Source organism: Amblyomma mixtum, chromosome 3, assembly GCF_055824585.1.
Source record: "Amblyomma mixtum isolate Tamu chromosome 3, ASM5582458v1, whole genome shotgun sequence".
In the NCBI taxonomy this organism is placed as follows: Eukaryota; Metazoa; Arthropoda; class Arachnida; order Ixodida; family Ixodidae; genus Amblyomma; species Amblyomma mixtum.
Window position 1 is genome coordinate 270,750,378 of NC_143014.1, and position 19,932 is coordinate 270,770,309.

General features: G+C 48.3%; 1 protein-coding gene across 1 annotated transcript in view; it reads right to left on the reverse strand.

The window, feature by feature from the left end:
- LOC149354730 (uncharacterized) overlaps positions 1-19,932 on the reverse strand; it is a 105,247-nt gene that overhangs the window by 28,018 nt on the left and 57,297 nt on the right. The window contains exon 2 of the mRNA XM_089583497.1: positions 14,045-14,147. The gene's annotated coding sequence lies outside the window, so the exon portion shown is untranslated. The remainder of the gene's footprint in view (positions 1-14,044; positions 14,148-19,932) is intronic.

Here is a 19,932-nt window from a genome sequence, read left to right on the forward strand (position 1 = left end):
AGTTTTACAGGTCCACCCAGCGCCTCCCCCCCCCCCCCCGTCGCAGCCCCTTAAAAGCCTTTGTTCATTACACACCCCCCGGATATAAGTTTTTCCACTATTGCAGCTTAACGAATCAAGATTCACCTCCCTCCCCTTCCTGACACGCATCCCCTCTCACACCACTTTCCTTCCCCCACCCGGGGCCTTCCTCCTCGGAGCGAAGGCCCTATTTAATCCCTGCCAATGATGAACGCTTTGCCCAGACGAAGAGAAGTCCCCTTGTCGAAACGTTGGCTCAAGCAACCTGAGGTTTTCCCCTCCCTTGTTCATTTTGTGATCGCCAAGGACCATCTACCACACCCTCTCTCTACTTGGCAACGGAGACACATTACTGCTGAAAAACAGTAACGATACAACTGGCAATGGAAGGAGGGTTTTAACTGCGACACCAGAGGTATTGAGGTTAGTAAATAAAGGAGATTCAAAACATCCGTTAAACTCTTGCTTACTGCTAGAACATCGTATGTTTTCAAAACGAAATTTGCTTTCGCTGCTTACCGTAATTCTCGTATTTTAAGCAGTGGAAGTGTACCACGGAGCTTGTGCACTGTACCCTACCCGTGAAAGGAATGTCGCTAGAGTACCGGTTACTCTCTTTCTACTGCTATACGGGCTAGTTCGAATTTAGTGTGCAGGTTCATATTTGATGTAGAAGATACAGCACGAGGGAGTCAGCAGGAAGTCAGCAGTATCTCGGTTGTGCTACAGCCCCGTTGCAGCTGGCAGTGTAACTCGCGACGGAACAAGAATCGTATCCATCCCTGGCGTAGGACTATGGTGTGCAAAGAAACACGGAGAGGTGTTTTTACTACTCAGCTGAGTACCCGGAACACCGGAGTCCCATCTGCGGTGTCGGAATCAGCGAGTGAATGAGCCTATCGCCAACAGCAGGTGATGGCTTCGAAACGATAGACAGCAATGACGTGACCTGTAGAATTACGCTGTTTGAGTGTCTCGGACGCAGTCACGCGGGAGTCAACGAAGCGGGCTCGAGCGCGTGAGATGAGGAACAAAGGGCATGCATGGAAATGGACGGAAATGAAGTAAAGTCAGACAGCTAACTAACCCCAACACTGGTCAGGAGTGAAGCCGCTGCGGCTAAAATGAGGTAATTTTGAAGAGCAGTTTACTGAAGCTTGGCTCGTAGGATTCCACATTTATCCCTTCTGACATAAGCGCTACATTTATGTGCACAGAGGAAGAAAGGGGGGGGGGGGGGGGGGGGGCTCCCGTCCGTACGGTGCGGAAGAAAAAAATAAAACTAGCGCTAAGCGGTCAGATAGAAGCCAGGACGACGAGCAAGGCCGGCAGACTACTTGGACGTGAGCACGGTTTGACCAACTGGACTCCATGCGCTAATCAAAAAAGAGCACCCTAACTATAGGGATATGTAAGGAAATAGCAGCAAGCCACCCAATCCTTACTCGGCCTCTTTTGCCACCTAAATCGAAGATCATCAAACTCTAGAAACCCCTCAAGTTGAGGTATTAATCTACACCGCCTTGAGGAAGACTTGAGCGTGTATACCATTAAACTATGTAGTTTCGTGTTCCAGATTTAGTTCCCGATTTATTCGTAATTTCTTCGCTCGAGTTTTCCCCCTAGGTTCTAGACTTTTCTGGGACGAAACCAAGTATATAGTGAAGTTGTTGCCAACAACTGAAAGCGAAGACTTGCATTATACTGCTGGCATTGACATCACCGTAGCATAGCTTCCCACAAATGATAATTATGGCCTACCATTCGCGCGACAGCTTTGTGTCCTAACCCCGGGTGACCAAGATTATCGCGTAGCCCTACTTTACGGCTCCTATCACAGCACATGTGAGCTTCGGAAGCTAAGCCCCATGAATTAATAAACAATTATCGCCCCCTTGAGCGTCTAGAAATGACTCTAGGTGAAACTGTCATTGTCTGTCATCATCATCGCCAGCCCCATTCCTGTCCACTGCACGACAAAGGCCCGTCTAAATCACCTTTAGCGAACCCAAATGTCACAAAAATCAGCGCAAATGCAAGAGGCTGGCATGGCACGAACGAAAATTATTCCACGCAAGACATAGAAAGTTCGAGAATAGCCAAGAAAAATTCACTGCAGCCCGGCGGAGACCCTGTACCTTCGCGCCTATTCAGTTATGCCCTCTACACTTCGCTCGGCAGCGCGGCGCCTAGCGGAAGAAGGGACTCGAACTTCCTGGAGAACTCGCCGCCTCACCAATTTTGACACGCACCCTCGAGGGAGGATGAGGGAGTGTTTGTACTGTCGATGTTACGTGTGTGTGCATTGCTGCCTTGGCGCGAAGTGACTACCCGATGCGACACGCCCTATACATAAGGGACATTTATCGCCCGCGGCTAGCCCGCGCCGTAGGAAGATGCGCTACCTTACTACTCCACGGGAACACCGCTTGCGCCCAACCACAGACGTGCGAGGCTGCCTGCGCCACTCTTTGGGAGGGCCGCACCGTGACTCTCCGGCCGTCGGTGGGCCGCAGTGCCCCGTGAACAAACTTTTCCTTTTCTTTCCCTCTCATGCGCATTTGTGCACAACTGTTCTAAGATTTCACTCCGTACTTCGGCTTCTGTCTAGTCTTTGCATGTGTTACTCTGTTGGTAGAACACATTGCGTGTGTTCTCCTGAGTGATTTGTAAGTCCTCTTTATCGTGTCCGGCTATTTAAAGTTCGTCGTTCAGTCAATACTTCAGTGCGACCCATTTTGCAGGTTGCGACCGGCGAAAGCAGGGCACCAATTGAACAGCTTCTTTGTCATTTGGTCCTTGAATTCCGGTTGACCTGCTCCGGCTATTTTGTGCGCATCTTTTCGGAGACCGGAAAAGTTAACCTACACGCTCTAAGCGTTTCTAGGCACACACACCAGTGGTGTTCATGTGGCAACCACCCTGCGCCACAGGTATTTTTTTTTTTATTCGAGCTGTTTGCCATCAGGCATAATGAAAAAGGAGAGAAAGTTATAAAAAGGAGTGCAAACAAACCTCGCTTAAAAAGCGGCACAAGTTCGTGATATAGCGATTATCTAGAGTCCACTTGGTATAGTCGTCTGCAACGTCCCATCGCAGGCCAACCTTTCTTAATAAACGTCGTCTCACGGAAGCTGTAGCCGGGCAAGTCCACAGCAAGTGTTTTTCATCACACAGGTCGGGCGCAGCACCACAATGGGGACACTTGTCTGTCACTTCGTAACGTTTGTCACGCCACCGATGACGCACACAAGGAGTCAGAGCCGCTCCTGCCCGAATCCGGCGCACAGATACCTCCTCCTCCCGAGTGAGACTCCGGGGGAGAGGGTACGAACACGGAGGAATTAGAGCGCGTGTTCGCTGACGCAAAGACTGTTTCTCGGAAACATGGGACAGGAACGGATCTGAGGGAAGAGGGGAAGGTGGCGGGATATCGGATGTGTCAAGGTGTGTCATTGCATCCACATGAATATTATGCGGATCCTGGGCATGCCCGCGAATCCAGTGTATACGCACAGGACAGGGGTATTTTGTGCAAAGTTGGTGAATGGATTGTGTAACTTGGAATGTGCGCCGGACAGCCTTAAGCTGTTTAAGGGCGGCAAGGGAGTCGGTGTAAATGTGTACAATATTGAAAGTAGGTACGAGTGGAAGGGATGCAATGGCATTGTGTATCGCCTGAAGCTCCAAGGCCAGGGGGGAGCAAGTATCCGAGCTATATGTAGCGCGGGAGTTGAGATGAGGATGTGAGGGACTGTAAACTGCAGTAACTCCCTGCACTGCTGTGTGTGATGCATCGGTGTATATTATGCACCCTGAAGGAAGATGGGCGGCTGATATCGGCGTCGAAGCAGAGGGGCGATTGTCTGTGACCTGACAGTATGACCATGGGGGAAGAGTCTGTAAACGATGAAGCTGAAGCGACATCTTGCGTGCTCTGTTTGCCTCACGCTGGTCGATAAGTTCACTCAATGTATTAAGTTGAGCGTACTCTTGGAGAATGGGTATGGGTGTGATACGCGGAAGATAAGTTATGGCGCGCATAGCCTCCCGATTGATTGATTCAAGGGAGTCCCACTGTCGTCGGGTGAGGCGATGAAATTGCGCTTGGTACACAATCCGCGGCTGAAGGATGGAGCGCACGAGCTGACGGGCAGTATCAAAACGCGCTCCGCCAGAGCGCATAGCTATGCGTCGAATCAGACCGAGAGTAGCGTGAACCGATTTACGGGTCGCGTTTAGCCACGGAGTCCCAGTCCCAGATGTATGAAGTAGGAGACCTAGAACACGCACACTTTCAACTTGAGGAATTGGAGAATTGTCTACCGTAAAGGTAAAAGGTGCTGCTTTCCGTAAGCCACTTCTGTTGCCAATGCGAATGAAACAAGATTTATTACACGAGAGGGTCAGACCCAAAGGGGGTAGTCGTGATGTTAAGGCATCCAGCGCTTGCTTAAGCGCCGACTGTTGCACAGACGCATCTGGATTACAGGACCACAAGGTTATGTCGTCGGCGTACGCAAGGACGCGCACAGAAGGAATTTTCTCTAGGGCTCGGACAAGAGGTATAAAAGTTACATTAAATAATGTGGGGGCGAGGACGGAGCCCTGGGGTACACCGCGGTTGGAGGTAAAGTGACCAAAAGGCTTCCCATGGATACGTACACTGAAGGTTCTGTTTGTTAAAAATGAGTGAATTGAAAGGAGAAAGCGATGCGGGAGACCGAGATCTTGAAGGGTGCCAAGAATAGAAGAGTGTAGGACGTTGTCATATGCCTTTGTGATGTCAGTCGCGATCACCGGGCGAACAAGATGACTATGGGGAGAATGGTTTAGTACGTCCGCAGCCAAAACAGCCAGACCGTCTTCTGTTCCAATGTGAGGGCGGAACCCAGTTTGAGATTCTGGATAACAATCATTCGATTCCAGCCACCACGACAAGCGAGCTGCTAGAATGTGTTCATAAAGCTTGCAGATAGTAGGCGTAAGTGAAATAGGGCGGAGGGCCGAAAGAGAAACCGGCGGCTGACCTGATTTGGGGATTGGGACAACGATTGAATGTTTCCACTCTGCAGGAATAACTCCAGAATGCCACACCTCATTGAATGTATCAAGGAGGGAATGTAGAGCAGGTCCTTCCAAGTTGCGAAACAACGAGTTAGGTACACCGTCATGCCCGGGAGCAGTGCTTGTTTTGAGGCGATCTATGGAGGCCAGCAATTCTGCCATGGTAAAATCTGAAGTAACCTCATCAGGGGGCTCAGAAATCGATAATATGGGAGAAGGGGTAGGGAGGCAGTCATGATGTGGGAAAAACTGACGGGCTGCTTGTTGTGCAAATGAAGTTTCATCCACATTCAGAGCCAAGCGAATGCTCTCGGTATAATCAGCTACTTGAGAAGTGCGTTCCATGGCGTGAAATACCCGCCAAAGATGTCTATTACCCTGTGTAGAGGAGAGGCGGGCACACCATGCAGCCCAGCGTTGTCTGCTAAGTCGCTTTGAGTAGCGCCGCGCACGTGCAGTAGCCCGATGAAGAGCTGGAAGAGCTGAAGGGTCGTCGGGATTACGAGAAGCATAATGATCCGCCCTGCGACGAAGAGCCCAGAGATTAAGGAGATGCATGTCCGGGTTCGGATCATCCTCATTTACAGTAGTGGCGAATGTATGAGTGGACAAAACAGCTGAGAGGGTAGACAGAACAGTAGATGGGTTCAGCGTAGACAACCTAGGGTGGTATTCTCCCGGTGTCGCCTTTTGCGACATGTCGCATTCGCTCTTCGCTGATTGGCTCGAGCCGCGGTGACGGCGGCGTGACGACACGGACCCGCCTTCCTGCTACGTCATCGTGACGTCGCCCCAATTTACTACGCTTAGTCGAACAACGGAATGCGCTGAAGCGATTCGCGCGGGCGACGGGCTACCGTTAGCGTACGAACGCAATCGGTAGTTGCGGCTTTTGCGCCCTTGGCGTGAAAACATGGCGACGTCCTTTCAAGCGAGAGCCGCCCGCTTCAGCCAATTCAGCAGTCCTTGCGATTCCGGTCGGCATGTTTACCGGCAACTACTGGTGTTGTTACTTTTCGCTATGACTTACCTTGCTTCGACGATAAAGTTTAAGCTGCAATTCAGCCTAGTTTTTTAGATACGCTCTCGATTCTGGAGCGCGCAAGCCTAATGGGACCTCCAGCTACACTGCTACCGTCTGCAACTGCCCGAAACGCAGCCGAAACCTAGCACAACCATCCGGAACGAAAGAAAAATAGATTTGGAGCTTTTTCGCGGTGTTTTATAGACTTAAATGAAGTAAAGCGAGTTTATATTAAATTTGCAAATGTTTTTTTGAACATTAGACGTCGTGTGATGGCAAATATTCTTGCTATAAAAGATACGAAACTACTGCTGCTAGTGGATCAGCAGTGGTAAATTGTCACTTCTCGGAGTGAATGAATGCACCGCAGACGAAAGTGCCGGCGGCTTTTTCCGTTTCTTCGAGCATCTGTAAGCACTTTTTTAGGCCCCGCCCATATGCGACATGTCGCAAAAGGCGACACCGGCAGAATACCACCCCTATTATCTGCGCGTACGGAATCCCATGATGTAAAGCGCACGCTGCGGCGTATTTTCCGGAGACGCGAAGTTGTGATGGAGATTAAAATAGGGCTGTGATCACTGCCCCAAGTGTCTGGTTGAACATTCCAACGAGGGTAGCCGGGCCCTAACCACCAAGACAAATCAGGCGAATACGGACCACCCCGAGGACGCGTTGAAGTTTGCGGTTGATTTAGTAGTTGAAATGAATGATCTAGAAAGGTGCCATGAATGTGAGCACCCCGGGAGGAATCCAAAGGGTAGCCCCACGATGTGTGAGCGCCGTTGAAATCTCCGCCAACTAAAATAGGGGTGCCCGAGTAGTTATTACGAAGAAAACGAATCCAACCTAGGTTGGGAGACACTGTTCCCGGACGACCATAGAAAGATACAAGTATCAGTGGTGTATGTGCAGGTTTTACGAGAAGGCCAACGACCTCCTGGCGAGTGTTGCACCACCGTGAAAGATGTCATCTGCCCACCAGTATCGCCGAAGTTCCCAGTACCGTTTAACACCTCTTGAAATCCGCTTCACTACCGTGCTCATATGTTAACTGTTTTTTTTTATGAAAGGAAACGACGCAGTAACTGGCTCACATAACTCTGTGTACACCTGAACTGCGCTGTAAGGGAAGGGATAAAGGAGGGAGTGAAAGAAGAAAGGAATAAAGAGGTGCCGTTAGTGGAGGTCTCCGGAATAATGTCGACCACCTGGGGATCTTTAACGTGCCCTGACATCGCACAGCACACGGGCGCCTTTTGTGTCTCGACTTAATCGAAACGCTGCCGCCGCGGTCGGGTTCGAACCGGAGTGCTCCAGCTCAGTAGACGAGCGCCTCAACCACTGAGCCACCGCGGCGGGAATTCGTGCTCATTTGCTCGTTGCGATTTAAATATGAGGTCACTATTTGTAGAAGCCACTAAAACACGCTATGTTGCGTACAATACCGCCATTTCCACGCTGCCTGGCGGGCAACCTTTTTTAAGTCCTGTCGTCTAACCGTGCGCTAACAAGTTTTTATATTGTATGATAAATCTGCACTGCTTAGTTTCCAGCTCGTGTTCCGTATGTGTTGGGGTATTGAAGTTTATGTTTGTAATCTTCTGAAGCATTTACATTATTGTGCTTATTTTTCTCATTTGCATCACTGTATCTTATTGGTTAGCCGCGATTTTTTCCATATAACACTATTTACTGCTGTGCTTGCAGCATATGTTGTATTGAAGCCATTCACTTTGTACTAAATGGCCCCCAGCTAGTTTCCTAAATTTGTGACCTCTTAAAGTATTAGATGTCATGTAGTGAATTTGTATACGCCTTGAATTTGTTTCCCCACCTTAATCTTCTCGAAGTTACGCCCCTGAAAAATAAATTTTCCGTTCTTTCTTTTAGCAGATGGGACATTAACAGCAGAGCGTCGAAGAGAATGGGCCTATACTAGAGCTACTTCAATCCGACTTTTATCTTTATCTACCGCCTGCAACACCACGCTTCTTGCACTGTGGAGACAAGTTTTGTATCATATTTTATTTTTGCAGTGACTACTACTGTATGCTTTTTTCCGGTAAGATAGCTTCAGTGACAAGATTCTACTTATTTATTCTTTCATTTTCTCCCCTTTCATGAATTCAGTAGAGCCTATTAGGTGCTTGTAATGAAAAGTAACTTACACGAAGGGTGAGTCTGAAACACGACAGCAAGAAAATCTTCGCTTCATCAGCAAGAAGTGAGAGCAAGCAAAAACTACAATCTGCTTCCTAGACAGTTTTCGTGTTACACGTTGCCGCACGCGTAGTTATCTTTTAGACTAGCTGTCACTTCACAAGAATAATACCGACACGCCGCAGAAGGTGTCAAAAATGGGCGGGAATAAAGTAAGATGCTGAAATAACACTTGCGATTAGTTAGTATACTTACCTCACAGGGCTGCAAGTTTCCCCCAAACCCAGAAAAAAAACGAAGCTAAATTATTTAAGCGCTTTTAATGCCACTTGTCAACAACGCGTGGCAAACAGGTCATTATAGGCAACCGGATGCATTATGTGCCTCACCTCCTCAGCTCTTTCTGTGCGCCACAGAAATGCACACATGCAGCTGGGCCCGCAAAAGAAAGAAGAGATCGCGGTGTACTCGGATGGAATTGAACCCGCTCCTCCGGCGGAGAGGACAGGGCAGCTACGCAATTATATTCCCAACATCTTGCACGGCTTAAAAACCAGCAGGGTGGGGCGAAGGCACCCAGATCAGAGGAGGAAAGAGTCGGACGAGATATAGTGCTCACTTGAATTTTGTTGGAAAAACAACAGATTAGGCAGCCTGCGCTAAAAGAAAAGAGAAAAATACTAAAACAACTGAAACGCAGAAAGCAACATGCGTGAACTTCGACACAGATAAACGCTTAGAAAACCTGTGAAGACTTACTTTACGAGAGCCGTCACGAACGGCTGACTGATGTGCTTCCAAGGTTATCAAAATGCGATAGGCTTGAAAAATCTGCTGTGAAATTTTGCCTTCGCCTGTACAAGAAATGGAATGTTTTATAATATAAAAGATAGCAGCTATATGGCTTGCAGTGAATAACAAGTCAGATTGGCAGTCACCTTCCATTTACGTGATCATACGCTCTCACCAAACCCTCTTCCCATGGCAACCGCCTACCGCTTGCGCCTTTTTACACTCTCCCACATACTGTTCCACTATCTCGGCGAAAATGAGCTGTTTAGATTTGTCTTTCAGTTTACCGTCTATTTTTAAAGATTTTGAATGGAATGTCGTCGACAACCCATTTGGCAGCGATCACCTTTCGCTTAGTAGCGGAAGGTGATCGCTGCCGCTAACATCTGCACCAGAAATCATCCCAACAAAACCGCGACGTTGGAAACTTGATTTGGCAGACTGGCAACTTTTTAGAACAAAAGCCCAAGTAGAAAAAACAGCTTCAAATAATCTGAACATCGATGAGATAAATAAAAAATTATGGCTGAGGCTTAGCTAAGGTTAAGCCTAGTCAGATGCGAAGCATATTGGTGGCTAGGCTTGGTAATACATGGCTTTCCTTGGTTACATACTTGGTCATTTTAATACAACCACTAGAAGCCTTCGTCGTGGGGGAAGACAACGGCATGGCTACAGCGGAACGCCGACTAACCCCAAGACGCGCGTTGGGTGAGCGCCTGGATTGCCACGGAAGCCGCGTCTGCCTGCCCGGTGGAGCGAGCGTTTCACCTACACCGAGTGTGAACGCGCGTTCGAAATGCGCGGGAATGCCGCTCGAGGACATTCCGGCATCTGTGCGATGGCATCGTCACGACGACATCACGGTGTCACGTGGCGTGACGGCTAGGGGTCCCACGGCGACGGCGCGAGGTGGAGGCCGCCTCTCTCATCCGATGTCACGTGGTGTGACGTCACGGTGTCGCGTGGTGTGACGTCACGGCGTCGCGTGGTGTGACGTCACGGTGTCACGTGGTGTGACGTCACGATGTCACGTGGTGTGACGTCTAGGGGTCCCACGCCGACGGCGTGAGTGGTAGCTCTAGCAATATGCTTCGCATAAAAAAATGGGCGGGGGCTTAGCTTCGGTTAAGCCTGGTAGGTGGCGAAAGCAAAAGCGCAGCGCCTCCAATAGAAGGAACGCAGTGCGCCGCGTCTACAGGTCACGCGTGGCTACCGGCCGCCACTGCGCGACGACTCGACTTGGTAGCCCATCTCTCACCCTGGTATGACGTCACGCTATGAGGTCACTAGGCATGGCATGACGTCAGAGGTCATTCTAAATGTCACACGTGGCTACCAGCCGCCGCTGCGCGACGCATCGACTTGGTCGCCCGTCTCTCACCATGGTATGACTTCAGAGGTCATTCTAAAGGTCAAAAGTGGCTTCCGGCCGCCACTACGCGAAAGGCCTTTCACGAGCGTAGTATTGCTTTCGCAATAAAAGTTCACAAATTGTATTCCAGCTGCCGCACACATAGCTATTCCTCGGTCTTCTGGAGTGGTGCGACAAACCCGCAAAGTGTGGAGGACACAAGACTGAAGCAAGAAACAGCAAAACAAAGCGTGGGGTATATTTTGAAGTTACCCGACACACGGATACCTCATAAAGTAACAAAAAGTCAGAGCTAAAGCTCGGCACGTCAGTCATAGCGCCGAGAAAGCATCATGACAAAGTTACATCTCATCTATAAACAATGAGGTTATATCGAAAAAAAATGTGGGAACAGGTTGGAAAATAATGGCGGTTTCTCACCGTTCACAATTCCTTTTTAACAACACCTGGTACGGAAACAAATGTAAGGGAACAGGTAGACATATTAGAGAAGCACTTCGCTGCAGTTTCGAGTTCCTCATACTACACGAAGACTTTTTTAGAACGCAAGAACATTGCCTAGAAAAAATGGTTCTCAACTAGTGACAGCGCAAATGAACAATGCAATAGTCTTTTCACACTCCCAGAAATAAACAGAGTGCTTTCTGCCGGAAAAGTAACTGCTCCGGGGCCTGAAGAAATACACTGTTCAATCCTGGCTCATCTTTCCCGGCCTGCAGTAGATGTATTTCTGAAATTTTTGAGCAAAATATTGATTATAGGAACAATACCTGAGGATTGGAAGAAAGCTATTATTCTACATTTCTTAAACCCGGAAACCCACCAACCTCGCCTAGCAGCTATAGACCGATAGCCCTTACCAGTTGCCGAGCCAAATCCTTTGAAAGTGTCCTGAACGTCAGATTGACTTTGGTCTTTGAATCACGTGAACTACTTGACATCCATCGATGTGGTTTAAAAAAAAAAAACATTCTCAACAACTTACCAGCTATTTCGTCTTGAAAATACTGTGCATGAAGCTTTTGTATACAAACAAGACTGCTTAGCTGTCTTTTTCGACCTGGAGAAGGCATACGAAACAGGGTGGAGGTTTGGGATTCTTCGCGATCTTGCAGAACTTGGCGTTCGCGGCATGGTGTTGAAGTGTCTAAATGATTTCCTGTAAAACCGCTCATTTCAAGCACGCGTGGAATCAATCCTTTCCAGGAACTTCGTTCAAGCGAACGAGGATCCTCAGGGGTGTATTTTGAGCACTACACTCATTGTTGTAAAATGAATTTCATTAAATAAATAATCGCGAAGTCCATTACGAATTAAGTCGATGTCGACGATCTTCAAATAGCCTGCACATCCTACAACCTAGCAACATCTTACAGTTAAATACAGTTGACAATAAACATGCAGAAGACATTGGCAGACAAAAATGGATTCCAGTTCTCCACTCAGAAAACAGTAGCTGTTCTGCTCTCACTGAAACGAGGCCCACAATTCGACCCCACCTTACATCAAACAAAACCGCACTACCTATTAAAAATGAAATACAATGTCTAAGCATTACTTTTGACAAAAAGCTAACATACATTCCTATCTCAATGTAATGCTCTCAGAAACAAAGCCTCCCGATCCCTGAACATACTCAAAGTACTCTTCCGAAAACCCTGGGGTTCCCACAATACAGGTCTTTTACATGTCCTATGTAGTGACGTAAAAAAGCAGTTCAGCGAAAAAGACAAAAGGTGGGCGAGCCGATTCGAACCGCTGTGCTTTAGCGCAGCAGTCGGGAACGCTAACTCTAGACCCCTGAGGAACGTTTATTCAGCGTACGACCACCTCAGGCCTTATAATACAGCCGGCTATTAAAGCTCAATACCTGTTCTGCAGTGTCATCCTGAATTCTTCCCTCTTCCCGTTATATCGTCGTTCGGCTTCTTTTCTTACTAGTTTCCTTCGTTCTCTCTTGAAGTCTACGTCATTTTGGAGACCATCCCCAGGCCACTGCTTTGTATCTTGCGAAAAACCCCACATCTCCCGTGATGCTGAGTGAGTGCACAATATGAAGTCTATTTTTAGTATCGCCATCGCACACTTCCACGTCCACTTCTAGTTCTCCTGTTTGCGGAAGAAGGCATCCATAACCAGTAATAATAATTCGTAATAATAATATTCTACTAATAATTCCCACTGCTATTCATAGAACTTATACCATACTCACCAACCGACCGGTCTCCAACCTTCTTCATGCTTAACTAAGCATTGAATTCGCTCATAAGTGCAGTCCAGTGTATTTTTACTTTACTCCTTGATGGTTCCATATCCTCATAGAAGCTTTGAACTATCTGATCATCATGGCTCGACGTTGACGCGAAGACCTGTACCATATTGAATTTGTACCTCTTATTGAGCGTATTTATCACATCTGGCACCATCTCGGCAATGCTGTGGAATTCCTTTTCCTTGACAACTATATCCTTATTGATCAGGAATCCCACACCTAGGCCCCGTCTGTCCGATAATCAACAATAGCATAGGAAACGCCCGCCCTTTAGCCCTGCATATGCTGCGTCTGTCCTCTTAACTTCACTAAGTAATCTAAATCCCATTTTATATCCGCTGGTTCCTCGAAGAACACAGCCAGACTAGCCTCTCTCGATAAGGTTCTAGGACTACACGTTTCCAGGATCAGTTTCTAATGGCGGCCTGTTCAGAGCCAGAGTTTATTACTACCCTCCACTGCATCGAAGGTTTTTCTACCGCCTTAGTCAGGTGCTGCGCAGCCACTGAGGCCTGAGGGCTTACAGTTAATTATGGCGTTCACATAGAAGCTTGGCCGATTTCTACACTAGGGTGGCCGAATCATGCTGTGGTCAGGGAGCGCGTTGTTGGCTCTGGTCACCGGGATCACTCCAGCCCTTGTTCAAGTTTATCGCCACGCAGATTTTCCTTTTTTAGCCGGTGGAGCACTGCGCCGACGCTGCATGCGAGCAACGGTGCTCCTGCGTGCGAGGCAAATCCTCTACCTGTACGCCATATCGCTGCTCCCTGACGGCAGCATGCCCAGCAGAAGGGAGTGCAGGACAGTCTCACTGTCGGTGGCGCACAGCAGCATCACGCGGTGAAAATGCCGCAGTGATTGTGGCCCGGATCTCCAATCACAAGGTCGGTAATCCCGCTCCCTATCAAATACTAAAGTGCAACGGAAACTGAGGCATGTCTGCACGTGACCGGTGACTTTTTTCCAGAGAACCGCGATCGACTTCGTCTCAGACGTGCGTAATGTCTCTGGCGCAGGGAGGCTCTATCTCGACTTCCCAAAGCGCGCGATAACACTCCTTCCTAGGTACATGCGCGACGACCGTAAGCACCACAAAATATGCTCGAAACGCAAGTGAATATGAACGCTGCCATGTTGTTCTGTCTGGTAAAATCGTGTTTCGGGTAAAACAACGGCCATGCATATGGGTGCTCAAGCACGTTCTATAGCGGGAAAACGCAGTCCGTTCGCATTTGTACTGCGCATACTCCCAGTAATCTAGTGAATTCTCTGTGGTGGAGAGCCAGATCACGAACGTAGCACACGTAAGTTGGGCCAATGGTGGACCCACCTGTCCTTCGCAGCCTTGGAGCTGCGCGGGGATCTCCTGGTTCCAGCAGAGGCCACCCCCATTGACGGATGGGTGGGGGAGCTCGGGGGCACCGCCGTGGCTCCTGCGCAAGCAAAGCACAGCCTGTGGCTCCCTCTCTCCGCGTTTTCATGCCTTGATGCATTCTGTTGCGGCTGCCAGAACGAGCGCGTGCATCAGCACTGAGGTCTTCTCGCATCCTCAACCAGGAAGCAACCGTATCGACGCAGACATTGATACCAGCGTCGCGAGTCGTTCATGAACCGCTTACGCGAGAGGTAGAATTCCTGTCTATAGGCCCTTTTAGAACGAAAAACGAGCACGTCAAGCCATGACTGCGCACAACCACGGCTAGAAATGCGGTCTCTTTTATTTGAGTTCGATAACTAATTTTCCAAGGATTACTTGCTGTCCTCTTTCTGTTGCCTCAAGTGAAAACGAGGTTTCAGCCTTTCTGCAATGCTCCTTAGATTCTTCCTTCGATGAAGGTTGCAGCGCAGCTTGTAAATTGCTCACAGTCGACGGTAAAAAAGGAAATTCAAGCATGACCTGCAAAAACTATGAGGTACTAGCAATTTTAGAAAATAGGGGCAGACAAAGATTTGAAAAAGTAAGGCTGACAAAGATCCGATTATTTTGTAGAGCCGGAGAAATTGGCAGCTGCCATACGAATGGGCCTCTTCGGATTGGTCCTGACCGAACGAAAGTTAAAGAACTATAAACACCAAACTTTTGCTTGCCTGTTTTGTTCTTTCAAATTCTTTTTTAGACATTATCATACATGGATCAAACCGTGGTATTCCCTTACGACGGAAAAATAATTCACAGATCAATTTCTTCTTGTTGCTGTTTTCTTTAGAACCGAACGATTGCTGTGATATGTATACGGAGGCTTAGGTCACTTGAGGCATCAAAACTGCAAAAATAATCGTTGACACAATGTTGTAATGCAATACAGTGTCTAAGCCTGCCTGCTACAATCGCGGGATAAACAAAGAATAAAGTATTAGCTATTATGTTGGTATTTATTGCGTCGCTTGCGTGACCCAAAATTGTTCTTAACATGTCACAGGTATAGATCGGCTGATGAAACCGAAACCGAAACAACTTGAGAGAAAAAAATTCAATTGTCAAATCTTGGTGATAGTCGGCGAATCGTACTTGTTGGCCCGTTTATTCTAGTGTCTTGTGCGGCATTAAAGGGGCTAAAATATGCAAATAAAGCGAGGAATCTCCAGTCATTAGCAATCAGACCGAAAATCATCAGGGTGGCCCAACTTCAAAATCTGCGGCAAGTGCATTAGTGATATTCGCAGGCTAAGCACAAGAAGAAGACAGTTCTGGGCACACGCACACACACGCCCTTGCCTACAGCGGCTTTTTCCCCAGATTTTTTTCCATAAACGTTTCTCGCCTTCTGGCGGCCGCATCACGATGACCTGGAAGAGCATCCAGCATAGGCTGTCTATACTGGAAGCTGGAGCATTCCGAAACAGTTGATACCCAAAATATGTCACAGGATCATTGGTAAATGGGTAACATTATGAAAAACTTGTGGGTTAATCCGCGCCACGTCTGGATAACCCTACTGAGGAAAGGAGTAGGACATTTCATTATGTAGCAAGTACCTTCTAGTAAAGCTTCTCCTAACGCACCTCCATAAGAAGACCATATTTTAGTGCATGGTGCGTGAGCACTAAGTATTATTCAATCTAGACAAAAACCCGCTGTCTGAATTCGGCTATGCCCTCAGAAATAAAATAAATATTGCCGCGAGTGCGCCGTGAGTGCGCCGCGCCAAGCTTTCGCACCAGCGGCGGTGCGAAAGGATTTGCTTCGCTGGCCAATGCAAAAGAAGAAATCTCTACGCTATCGCCGCAACCGACTACTCCTCGTGTTTAACTGCCACTATCTGGCGATGTGCATTGTAGGTCGTCGTCTTCATCAACTGCCATTTGTGCGCAATGGATCCAGAGCACTCCGCTATCGCAGTGCCCTCTTCAGGCGCGTTAAGCGCTGCGAAAAATTTATAGTGCGCTACAACTGAGGTGCCCAATCACCGATTTCGCCGATGTTTGCCTGAAGCCCGATCTTGAAACCCCAGCCTCGAACCGGAAGCGAAATGGAACGCGGCGTGCTAAAACACATACTTCGCATTTGCACAAGTAAGCTAAATCGGCTGTAATTTTTTCTTCAACGCCATCATCTGCGCTTGTAAAAAAAAAAGTGCTCTTCTGTTATCCAAGGCAACTTAGAGATGAATTCGTGAGGCGAGCGCCCATTGATACGGATGTTTTACAGTGTTATAGCTGTATCGGCATCAAGCATACGCTTCCTTCCGCTGTATACGCTGCATACGGTGCCTTAGCATACGCGTACAGAAGTATACTCGGGATACGAGCGGGATCGTTTCAGCACGGCCGTCTGCCGCGAGATGCCGGAGTTTTACGCTTTAACATGACGGTATTGGCACCTAGCCGCAGGTTTTACAACACTCGCCCATTAGCAGAAAGAACACTCCTATTTTCTCCCTTATTTACAAAAGAACAATGTCTCAGTTCTAGCCATAACATTGCCAAATTATTCAAGCAATAAATGAAGCACAGAAATAATTTAAATTGCGCACGAGGAGGAGGAAGAGGAAATGCAGGGAGGTTAACCGAAAAAAAATATGAAGGTACAAATTTATCCGAGGGTTAAAAGCTGCTGGTCACCTGTCTTGAAGACCTTTGAAATTGCAAGAGTACTCACTTAATGTGTGCCGCAAAGCGCGCCTTTCAATACCTGCGAGCTTCCTCAGGTTCTGGGTTTATTTCTGCATGTGTGGGTTACGTACCAGTAGGTTGTTTGAACAGCTTGGAAGTTGTTACAATACCTTCTTCATCCTGGATACGGCGTCGACCTAGGAACCGCCTGCTCGGGGCCGCAGATGACAGCCAGCCAGAGGTCTTCCCGGCAGCGAATGACCTTTTCTCCTTAAGAGAAATGCAGTGCGAGGAGGTACCTTGTGTCTTCGTGTAGGATACCATGTCCTCCTTCGTGCTGCTGAAAGGCGGAGCGGAGTGAGAACACATAAAATCACTTTCTGTCTGCAGAGATGGCGAGTACCTCATACGCACGGTATCGAACAGCAAAGCTGCGTCTTTTGAGGAAAGGACAGTGCGCTGTAAGCCACAGCCTCGGCACCTGCACTGCACTCCCACCTTCGTGCTTATGAAGCAAGCAATGACAAGCCCTCCCTCGTTTCACTCCTTTCTTTATCGACGGCCGGTCCTGCCTCGCGTTCTGAGCACTAAAATCATAAGTTGTTCTCCGTACATCTTCCTTGGGAATGTCGTTATTACAAGCAACAATTTAAACGTACCAGTGGTTGGCAAAGCTAACTTCGGAGATAGCGCCAGCGAACACGGAGCATAAACGGGAAACAGCATTTTAGAAACTCGTTCAAGCAACATCTCGCGCATGTATGCGGGTTCTATAGATGAAATCGTCGAGGCTTCGAGAGCTCACCGCTTTGTGGGTGGTGAAAGACCCTTCGGGTCTGGGATCTAGGACTCGAAGGCATAGAGGCCCATTTCCCTTTTGAATTCTGACTGCAAAATACTAGCCGCAATATTAGCACATCGCGTGACATGAGTTCTTACTGACCTAATGAGCAATGTCCAAACATCTTGTGCGGCTGGATGCACAGTTTTTTCTTCACTAGCCTTAGGTCGTTATGTCATTACTTTTGCTACGCGCACACAAGCTTCGGGTCCTTTCGTTTCCGTCCACCTAGAAAAAGCCTTCGATCGCGTTGAGCGAGACTATCTTTTTAAATTATTAGACTGCTTCGGCTTCCCTAAGCGCCTGATAGATGTCTTCAGGCTGCTGAATACAGATCGAGAAGCTTGTCTTGCAGTCAACGACCAGCTAACTGACCCCATCCCACTGAGCCGTGGTATACGCCACGGTTGCCCACTGCCTTCAGTTCTCTTCTTCTTCTGCATAGAGCCTTTGCTGCAACAGATTCGAAGTTGCAAGTTTATGCTTGCCTCTCCCAGGTCTCGGCGAGGTTAGTGTGGCAGCGTATGTTCATGATATCTCCCTTTTCATTAGGAACATTGGCAGTTACAGATCATTCCTGCAGCTTTTTCACGCCTACACCAGCCTTCAAGGTGCGCGCCTCAAAGCGCCTAAAAGCCAAGCGGTACGCTTTGGACCCTATGAAGATGAATTCTCTGATGGTGTCCCATGGGTAGGCGGAGTCAAGTGTCACGTTCTTAGCCTAAGGTGAAGTAGGCCGTGCCGCCTGGAACGAAATAAAACGCAAGGCTGAAGAGCCTGGATCGAGGTAGCCAGAACTTTTCACCTCCCTTTTTCTGAACGAGAATACCGTACTAGAACCCGTATTATAGCATATCTCTTCTATGTGGCTAAAGCTGCAGGCCCTCCACGCCGCGTCCTCCACAGGTTAGCCACCGCGTGTTGCTCTTTCTGCTGGGACGGACAGGCAGAGAGCGTAGCAAGGGTTTTTGTTCACTTGCCAACTAACATGGGTTGTCCCATTATTGCAAACCTCGAAATTTTGTGACGTGTGTTACCTTAAGGGCCATGTGGGATCACATCTCAGACACAATGTGCCGAGGCAGAGAACTTACTGCGCACCTAACGGGAACATCGCGCCGTTTCTTAAAACTATCAAATTGAAAGGGCCTTGCGGCCGCGAAGACACTAGCGTTATATACGTATGTAGTGAGATCACTGCATTTTCTAGAGAACACCCTGCTTTAATGGGACTGAGAGAATTATCCGCGAGTGAAACTTCTGATATGGAGAGTTTCACACCCTAGAAGAAGATCCGCGCATGGTACCGCGCAAAGGAAGGCCGAAACACCAAGTTACTCTCGCCCTCCCCGCAGATGTTTGCAACTTCACTTGGCTTCGATATTGGGAAGCGCTGCCCACAGATGATCGCCTTGCGGTATGGGGCGTGGCGCCCACTGCCTCATGCCCGCGGTGTGGTCGAACTGAAACTTTAAATCACGATGCTTATGAATGCCTAGTCGCACGCAACTTTTGGTGTTAGGTAACGCGCATGTTTCAAGTACGCATGCAATCGCAGAGTCGTCACAGAGGTGTCTTTCTCGCACTAGCAATGTGCATTGGTGCATATGTGCTTCGGAAACGGAGGGCACTGGCTCTCTTGCGGGGACGCCCGCAAAGAGCTATGTTTCCCTTACTGCATCGTCTAAGAAATTTGTTACTTAAACACTTGAACAAGGAGCTTGCTGTACCAGAGGAAGCTTTCCTAGTGCGCTGGCCGATGACGTTCATTGTCGTCGGAAATAGACGTGACCGCGCCCATCCTTCCGTACTAGGAAGGTTGGCGTGTGTTTGTAATTTTTCCGTGCATTGTACACAAGCACGAGATGCAGCTACATAAAGCCAGCTCGTGCAAACTTAAACCATGGAAGTGACCACATTTTAATTTATTACATGTAAAATCTATAGGTCACAGTGCACATTTATACGAATGTTATGGATGTTATATTGCGATACCCACTGAATCAGTGCAATGTTGAGAACCAGATTAACATGCAATTTGTACTGCAAATTTTCAAAAATAATAAATTCTCTTAAGCCTCTCCCCAAATTGCCGAGGGCTCCCTGCTACCGGGGGTTTCTGTTGCTGAAGCTGTTGTCCTCGCTTCGTTAGTCTCCTACTGTATGCTCGTGGCAGCGAACGTTGTTTAGCACGAGACAGTGGAGAGGCCCGCGCACTTGCTTTTTGACTCTACCTTCAATAGCCCCTCCCCGCGCACGCACGCACGCGCGCACGCACGCACACACACACACACACACACACACACACGCGCACGCACACACAC